Source organism: Odontesthes bonariensis, chromosome 15 (genome assembly GCF_027942865.1).
Source record: "Odontesthes bonariensis isolate fOdoBon6 chromosome 15, fOdoBon6.hap1, whole genome shotgun sequence".
Taxonomy (NCBI): domain Eukaryota; kingdom Metazoa; phylum Chordata; class Actinopteri; order Atheriniformes; family Atherinopsidae; genus Odontesthes; species Odontesthes bonariensis.
This window is the reverse complement of record NC_134520.1, coordinates 27000988-27011316: the sequence shown is the minus strand read 5'-3', so window position 1 is coordinate 27011316 and position 10329 is coordinate 27000988.

Here is a 10329-nt window from a genome sequence, read left to right as displayed (position 1 = left end):
ATTCTATTTGTGTGTATTGTGATTTATGAACGTAGTGAAAGTGGCGGGGATGCCACGCCAGATCAACAGAGATGTCTATCAGTGTGATGCTCCAGACAGCTAGCTCTGATCACCTGTATAATCAACGGCTACGAGCGCTATTTATAGTCCTCTCACCCTCTCTCGTTCACAGTGACGGTATGCGGTCAACACCGCTCTATGATACACAGCAGGGAAAAGGGAGGTGAGTAAGGTGCACAGGTGTTATCACAACGTCATTACAAGTGCATTAAAAAGATCTATAGCCCATTTTGGGGTTAAATTTTCTCTCCCATGAGTCCTTGTTGCATTCCCCCTATGCTGATTGGTTCTGAGCTGGTCACGTGTTTCGTGGACGCCATGTTTGCTCCTCTATATTTCTAGTTCATAAAGCTATCCTCACAGTGAGCTATATAAGAACACTTCAACTACATTACTAAATTATTATTATTAGTTGTTATGCCAATATAATGCCAAGCTGCAGTGCACATGGCTGTAGTGTAAGACCGGGTCAGGGGAAACAACTACACCGTTTCCCCCGTGACAAAAAACGGAGGAAATGATGGGAGATTAAGGTCAGAAGGAAGGACTGGAAAGCGACAGATTTCTCCGTGTTGTGTGAGGTAAATGTCATTTTTTTCTCTGACTTTTGTTAACAATTACTTCAAAAATAAAGTCATAATAGCATTAATATATAACATGCTCTCAAAAACTCCTGACACCGCTTAAGAAATGAATTAAGTTTGAAGTTAGTCAAGCCTTATGCTAACCTGTAGCTAGTTAGAAAATTAGCAGCTACTGTCATAACATCAGTAACTCGGATCCAATATAACACCTACTGTGAAAACGACTTGTGCATTTAATTCATGTCGATGTAGACAGCCACATTTCGGTAACACATAACTTTGCCTCAGTTACTAAGTTATTACTGCTATCGCGCTAATATTATGGTCCTTTATTCCCGCGATTGACATCATACTAAAACCTCATCCTATGCTTGTGAAAACACGTAACTTTGCCTCGGGTACTACCAAGTTATTATTGCTATCGGGCTACTTAGGTGAAGTTAGTTTTAAGTTGGATATTCGACAGACATTCGCAAGCAAGCCACTCCAACATTTCAAGTGCACCCGTATTGCAGACTTTACACTAAACACACGGAGAGGACGACTGCAGCGTGTTCCAACTTCCTGTTTTCAAAATAAAATAAAAATGAAAAAAATGTGATATTTAAAGCAGAGATAAGCGACTGTGTATAAAGTTATTGCAAATTATGGACAGAACTGAATTGTAAAAATAAAAGATGTATCTCATGAAGCCAGTGTAGTATGACCCCACACTGATTTGGAGTCAATTGATCACATGACCTGGAAGCTATTGAGCAAAAATGCTAATATTTACATATAAAAATTCATAAAAAATATGAACAGATCTAAAATGTAAAAATAAAAGGCGTATCTCATAAAGCCAGTGTATTTACATGATCCCACACTGATTTGGAGTCAATTGATCACAAGACCTGGAAGCTATTCAGCAAAAAGACTAATATTTACATATAAATATTAATAAAAAATATGAACAGATCTAAAATGTAAAAATAAAAGGTGTATCTCATGCAGCCAGTGTAGTTACATGATCTCACACTGATTTGGAGTCAATTGATCACATAACCTGGAAGCTATTGAGCAAAAATGCTAATATTTACATATAAAAATTCATAAAAAATATGAACAGATCTAAAATGTAAAAATAAAAGGCGTATCTCATAAAGCCAGTGTATTTACATGACAAGAGCTATTTATAGTCCTCTCACCCTCTCTCGTTCACAGTGACGGTATGCGGTCAACACCGCTCTAGATACACAGCAGGGAAAAGGGAGGTGAGTAAGGTGCACAGGTGTTATCACAACGTCATTACAAGTGCATTAAAAAGGTCTGTAGCCCATTTTGGGGGTAAATTTTCTCTCCCATGAGTCCTTGTTGCATTCCGGCTATGCTGATTGGTTCTGGGCTTGTCACGTGTTTCGTGGACGCCATGTTGGCTCCCAATATTCCTAGTTCATAAAGCGATCCCCACAGTGAGCTATATCAGAACACTTCAAATACATTATTAAATTATTATTAGTTGTTATGCCAATATAATGCCAAGCTGCAGTGCACATGGCTGTAGTGTAAGACCGGGTCAGGGGAAACAACTACACCGTTTCCCCCGTGACAAAAAACGGAGGAAATGATGGGAGATTAAGGTCAGAAGGAAGAACTGGAAAGCGACAGATTTCTCCGTGTTGTGTGAGGTAAATGTCATTTTTTTTCTCTGACTTTTGTTAACAATTACTTCAAAAAATAAAGTCATAATAGCATGTTATATGACTAATCTAATTGGTTCTTTTTTTTCTTTTCAGAACAACACATTCCTTCACCACCATCATGTAAGCGTTTTCCCAATTGTGTGATGTATTGGCATGGGCTTCTGTTTTCAAATTACATTCATAGGAATCTCGCCATATTATAATTGACATCTGTGTCATCTTTCTATGCAGGGCCTCAGAGCCGTGTAGCCGCCAGTCCCTCCAGCCATGCACCCAGCTGTCAGACGGGTGAAGACTCGGATATTGCGGAACAATCACTATTCCCGGAAGTCGAGGGTATATTTGCTTTGAATTATATATTTATACTATATGATTACAAGCTCCTAACCAAGAAAGCAAGCCAACAATTTTCTTTTCAAAAACTTCAGGAATGACCCATGGCGAAGAGCGGGGGGCATCAGGCATGGCTGTCCTAATAAAGCGTAAGTACTTGATACACAATTGATGTTCACACAGCAAAAGTGTTTTGAGTGTAAAACTACAATGAATTTCATCTCAATTCTACCTTTAGTTATGAAGGAACAGAAGGCCATCCAGTTGCAAACAAGAAGAAGTAAGTACTACATGCACACATTTTCACACATAACAAGTATATTAATTAAAAAAAAAAAAAATCAATTCTATAATAAATACACCTAGCAATGGAAGAGCACATGGGGCGTGTGACCAGAAGGATGGAGGCTATCGAGAGGAGGATTGAGGGTTTGGAGAAGAAGTCGGACACGTTGGAGGCTGCTGTTATCTCCAACCCGCCTCAGCATCAGCCTCCTCAGCAGGAAGAGGTCCTGTTGAGTCAATGTAAAACAGTGGAGGAGCTGGAGGAGCTAGGAGTCTGGCCCAACCAGACAGAAGGAACCAAATGGTAATTAATTGGTTATAATTATAAATGAAGATGTATGCATGTAATGTGTTTGATTTGAATAATGAAAGTAGACCACATAAGCTCTGCATTTCTTTTCACTTCATTTCATTTGTTTTGTTTTTTTCTAGAAACGTTTCCTGGGAAGCCTGGGTGGGGCGAATCTGGGGGCCGCCGTTCGCCACATTTTACGCCAGGTGGCAACAAATCAGGTCCTGGGGGAGTACAGCCTGAGGGGGAGGAGGGCAAAAAAGGCCTTCCAGAACCTTGCTCTGTGCAAAGTTATTACCGGTAAGTTTAACAGGTATTTTTTCCAATTCAGTGTTATGCCAAGTTTGATTGAGGTTTAAATGTGTAACTTTTTTTAACTTTCATTTAACTTCATTTCATTTCATTTGTAGAGGCCTGCATGCAGAACTTCCCACTGATGAAGGTCGCCGACATTGAGGAGTGCATTGGCCATGCACTGAAGTTTGCACTGCACAGAAGGTAAATGTAAACTTTAGTCTGTCATATCAATCTCTGAATAGTCACATTAATGAAATGAAATTTTGGTACTAAGTTGGATTAAACCGTTTCATATTCTTTTTAGGCTAGCTCCTCAAGACGGAACCACACACTGAACCACACACCAAATACCACCACCAGCACCAGCACCAGCACCCACACCCATTTTTTTATTCTTGTAGTTAATTGTATTTTATTCATATTGTTTTTTTGTTTATATTTTATTATTATTGTTTTATTCAAATAAAACCATGCACCCACACCCATTTTTGATGTTTATTCTTGTATTTAACTGTATTGATTTGGTATTAAACATTCTCGTCCTGCAACATTTGCCTGGTCATTCATCACTGCTTATGCTCTGAAGTAAATAGTTGTTGTGCATTTTTACAAACTAGAAATGCGACAACATTGTGGGAAAGAACCCAAATATGTAATCAACAAGGTTACTAGAATGTAGTAGGGGAACCAACACATAATAAACAAGGTTATGGGAACCAAATGGGAACGGCAAGGAAACAAACATGACATGAACAAGAATAAAGGGACGGTGAGAGAACGGCAAGGGAACGAAATGGGAACCACACACATACCGTTCTGGGAACCAAAATTAAACTTTCCTGCTAACCAAATTAGAACTGAAACAAAACCAAAAATCAACGTGCTTAGAACCGAAAAACAACCAAGGGCTCATGTTCCAGGAACATTCTCGGAACGAAAAATTGTTAGTAGGGAATGACTCTCTGCCTCCTAACGCTCTCTGGTCGCTATGGTAACGCTTAAACATGCCTTCAAAATGCAGCTTTCTTTTTTTTGGTGGTCACAGCCTCTTCTTCTGTCTCCTCACTGGGAAGAAGCTTTCCAAACACGTCTGTTTTTGACTCATTTTGCTCGGTTCGTGGGTTTAATATCAGCGTTGATGCATCACGTGACGAGAGTTAAGAGTCAAGAACAGACGGATAAAACGGAGAGAATTCGGTCATTTTTCTGAATAATGTGGCTCTTTGTGCAGTAAAAAATGCGGCTCTTAGTCTCTGACCGGTTGGCCATCCTTGATTTAGAGTCACCAAGTAACCTGACATGCATGCTTTTGGACAGTGGGAGGAAGCTGGAGTACCTGGAGAGAACCCACGCATACACGGGGAGAACATGCAAACTCCACACATAAATCCCGAGCCGGGATTCGGACCAGGAACCTTCTTGCGGTGAGGCGTCGGTGCTAACCCATATGAATAATAATATATTTAAATTACTTTGCATTGCATACATTATTGTAGTCCCACTTCAGATTTATGTTTGTTTTTTAGACATTTAGTTGTGGAAAGAAAAACTGTGGAGAATAACATAAATTTCTCTTAAATATGTAAGCTATTACATTACGGTCCTTTTGCAGACACTTATCCTAAGCGACTTACAATAAGTGTGTTTCACATCGGTAGGCAAAAGAACTTCAGGTCACAAGAAATCATAAGTGCATTTCCTTCTAAAACCAAACAGCTAAGAGCATAACTAGTGCTAGAGTAAGTGCAGTAAGTTAGGTTACTATGTATTAACATAGATACTTTTAAGGTATTAAAATATTTGTTTTAAAAAAGCTTGTAATTAACAAAAAAGTTACTCATTTTCCTCAACAATAAGATTAAAAAAAAAAAACTAACTACATATGTAAAATACAGTGACTGAAAAAAAGTTGTACAATTGTTAACTTGGTGACTTGGAACATGACAGTCAAGTTGATTTGAGCAATCTAAATCTGAATAAGACACACCCCGCAAAAACAGATCCATGATCAATTCTGTAAAGCTAGGCTCTTCATTCATTTGTGGCCTTACATTCTGTAAAATGGGTGTATTTGCATTTTGCAGCCACAAGGAGACAGAAAAGCACCACTGATGGAGGCCAGTCAGCTGTGAAACAGTATCCTTACAGGCCCTCTCATGTGTTTACCATAGAAGGACATGATGGTGAGAAGTGCTGCTGCCTTTGGCAAAGAAAGGTTCAAAATCATTGAGCCCTGACGCCTTACAAACAGAGAAGATATCTGGTTCAGATATGGTAACAGTGGGAGGGGTTGTGTTTATGGCGATGAGAATACAGCACTTTAGTTCAAGATCACATCTACAAAACGAGCTGCTGCAGGGTTATTTCAAATATCTCAAGAGCCATCTGGCTCAAAAGTTTCAATTGAAGAAATTGACAAAATTACACCCCACATACGGAAGTGATGCCATGTCTAGTCAAGTGACCCAGATTCCTCAGAGGACCCCAAAAGCAGACCTCAGTACCCACTTCCTGTTCTAGAAACCAGTAGCTTTACAAATGGGGCTGCAAGATAAAAAACACCCTCCTGGAAAAATGGTGCACGTGTGAAAGTTCTTTAGTGCTCTGCTATTCCCACAGCTGTGATACATTTACCTCAGTAAGGTTCAGTGACTAACAATTAAAGCAGAATAGCTTGAATCTTAATGAAGAGGTGGAACACGGACAAGTTCTCCAGATACCTTTCTAGAAAACTGCAGGACTGGACACTAGTCGTGAAGAAGGACTTACCACGAGCCCCTCTGGTTGTATTTAAGAGAAACGTACTTTCGTCATGATAAATTCAGCTTGTTTTGAATTGTGAAAAAAGGAGATTAAATGAGCTCAGTATGTCTTTGAAGGTGGTATAAGCAAATTGAATACATGTGAAATGTCATAATCTAGATCATAAGAGTGAGATTTTCCCTAGTAAAAATCCAATTATGCATATTTACTGAAGTTTCCCTTTTGAAGTCCAAATCCATGTTTCTGACATGGATTTTGTTCAATGCCACAAGCTTAGCAGTGACAAAGATTTATACAGTGGGGGCTTTAAAAAGTCAATAAGTAAAGAATGCAAAAAGAGATTTACATGCAAAACAACTTTCTTGGAGCTAAGATGTAATGGAAATTTCTCATTCAGGATAGCATGCTCACTAACTAGAAATATACAGTATGTCTGCTACTGCAACTTTCTTGACATTATGTACTTTTAATATTAATATTTGTTTTTGTTAAAATTGACAAATGTGCTGATCAGTATGGCACAGTACTGTACAGTATAAGCATGTTTAAAGAACTGGAGGCCTGCATCAACAATGTGATTTTTGAGGGCTGCAAAAATGCACGGCGCCAGTGGCACCAACATACTGGATGAAGATCTCATGAATGCTGAGTACACAGTCCAAAAACAAAGGGAAAAACTATGCTGGTAAAAAAAGCTCACTGTCTATATTGAACAATAGACTAATAATTCAAATAGTCTAGCATTGGTTAACTGCTGATAAATACCGAGAGAACTAAGAAGAGAAGTCCAATAAGATATTTACAAAGCGCCAAAAACAAGTAAAAAGGGGAATCTGAGAATAGTGTGTTAATCATAGTTTCTGATTAAAACAACAAAGCTCCTCAAAATGGTGTTCAACAGTGTGCTTTTTGATACATCTATTCATCTATTCATCCATCCATTTTCTATACCGGATTAATCCAATTCAGGGTTGTAGGGGGGCTGGAGCCTATCCCAGCTGCCATTGGTCTAGTGGCAGGATACTCTCTGGACAGATCCATCAAAGGCTTTAAGTTGCATGCCGTACTGAAAAGCTACTAAACTTGTGTAACACACCTTGGGTGTTCAAAGCACCACCATTTTATTGAAGTAAATATTATACTATGTTTGTAATCAGAGATGAATGTGTTCTCTGTGATAAATTGGTAGAACAGGTCAAACTGAAATTAATGAAAATAAGAGGCAGATAAAGGTGAATGAACCAGAAATGCACTTGAATAGTAAAATTCCCCACAGATGTATAGTAATAATAATGAGGGTATCTTACTTTAAATTTCTGCAAACAATAGATATATAGAATCTCAGGGTTTCCGAATCAAAAGAATCGGGTGTCCTCAGCCCATCACATGCTTAATCAGGAATATGCAGGCCAGGGTTGTGAAAAACTTGTTAAAACTTTGTTTTTTTTTCCATAAACTTAACTCTAAGTAAACACAGAGTGGTTAAAAAAAATAAAAAAGATAAGAAAATAAAAATGGTCTCACCAGACAGAGAAATTTCCCTTTCGAAGGCCAGAAATAATGGATGATATCCACTAGACTTAAGCTATCACCACTAAGGCACAAAACCAGCACACACTCCTGCAGTTCAAGTGTGCATTAAATACTGTTGTTAATGGTCATCTAAGGACACGATGTGCATCTCTATGAGAAACCCTGAGATCACAAGTTTCTATTGTTTCTTGAGGACAAACTTTTACTCTGGCTATGGATATACAGTTGGCTCATCTGATGGCTAGTTATTTCTACTTTTTCAGTAACTGACACTAAAGGTGTTTGCATACTTGCTCTACATTCCTAAAATTTTTCAGAGATTATCAGGAAGTGTGAGCATTTACTGCTCGGGAGTGAGCTTGCATGCTGCTAAGACTTGCTTTGAATAATCAGGAAGCCTCATCCGCCATTTTCAATTTGCTGTAAACAAAACAGAAATTTCAACAGCAAACTTTTTCACATATGTGAACTGCAGCTGTGGTAAAGGTTTAGACCAAATTGTTTGCACATTCTCCTGAAACATTGCTGTTGTTTATGTGTGGATACAGCCAAAAGCAATTACTGAAAAATGCTAAAATGCATTCCAATGATGAAGGACACCACAGAGTTGAGTTCTAATTGCCTCTGAGTCTGTCAACACCAGTGACACTTGCACATCATATAGTTTCAGCACCTGATAGAGAAAATATTGATTCGTGAAGCTTTCATTTCTAAAATAATGGTATGGTCCCGTAAGATGAATGGTGTGAGTAGAATGGTTTGCAACTTAGCCCAGGAGGAGTCATGTTCTCTGGGAAAGCAGATGTGATTTTCAGTGGTTAGCTGTGGTTATTCACCACAGTAAGAAAACACCCACCACTGCTGAATGCAATGCAAATCTAATTACAAGTACAGTTTACATAAATCTTACTGACTCTTCCAAACACAACATTTACTGATTTTGTGCAGACAACACCAAACAGCCAGAAAAAAAAGGAAATCAAAATGTATCCACCGTTTCAAAATGTTTCAAAATGTTTTAAAATGTTTTCCACATAAAATATTTATGTGAAGACAAACTTGCTGTGATATTATTACATTTACTGAATTTTGTTTTCAGTGGACTGACAAATTTAACGAATAATTGTGTGTGTGCATGCTCTGACATCACTGTGCTTGCTCTGGCTGTTGCCATCAACCCTGTTAATGTAAATCAGGCGGGAGATTTCAGCAGCTTGACATTGTAAATCCCTCATTGATCTCCTGGCGCGAGGAGCTGGAGCTACTGATGTTTATCCATGTTGGCTTTGAAGACCTTAACATCTGGGATAAAGGTCAGATTGTGGCAAGTTGGCAACAAACCCCAAGCAAAAGGGAAATTAAGAAAATCTGCTCTTGTGGGTTTAGAGCCACATATGCACACTGCTTTCCTAGTTCAACAGAATGGAAGATAAAAAGACTTGGCTTGGTTGCCATGGCACTGCAGTAAGTTGGTTAGTATGGGTTCTCTAGAAATGTAGTGCCTGAGATTACAGCTACAGCTCAGCTGCAGGGATATCAATGTCATCAGCAGTCATGAAGGGAGACAAAAACCCCAGAGAAGGTTTTTTTTTTTAATCTGAGAGAAACAACACTGGCTAAAGTAAATGTAGTAAATGTATCTGTAGCTGCAGGTGGATCAGAGCTGAGTAAAGAGATTGAGGGGGTGTAAGATCTTGGGGGGGAAGGGGGTGTAAAAAGCATGTCCACAGAAGTGACCTCTGCGACCTTCTCCTGAGGCTCTCTCTGCGCTGAGGGCCTTGAAGAGGATTTAGCCAGACGTGCACATTGGTCTCTCATTCCATTGCTCTCTGACAGAGTTGTAAATATACAAGCTGTTTGATTTATCTCACCTGGCAATAGTCCACTTTCAAAAGTTTTTCAGAGGAGTAAATTAAATAAGTTTACCTTTAATAGGCTTCATAAAACAAAACAAAAAAACAAATGGGTAAGCTTCAGATTGTTATAGTTTGTGTTTGGTATGACACTTATCTTTTCTAATATCGTATCCCCTGTTCCTCAAGCATTCCTTTAGCTTGAATGCTCTCATCATTATTTGCAGTATATATATTTCAGTATATCAAGTATGTTACTAAAATCATCGATGTACTGATGCATTTCCTTTCTGGACAGCTGTTAAAAAATGTTTGGAGTCTGTTTGGAAGATCAAGTGTGGTTGCAGTTCATGAATGAAAGTAGTGCCCAGTTCTTTGGGTGACACCCTAAAACTGCACTGATCTTTGAACAGAGACGCAGTCAGCTCGGGAGCAGGTACACAGGAGCTGTGTACCAGGAGCAGCACAAACTGGTAAGCCAGTCTCACAGCAAAATGTGAAATAATCAGAAAAACTGAATCTATTGATTTGTATCAACAGGCACAATTACTGTCCTTTTTTTGTGCTTCTGGTCAGAAACATAGCTACATAGAGGATGTGTGGCTTCTTTTAGTTAGAAATTCCAGGACATCTTATATTTCCTCCAG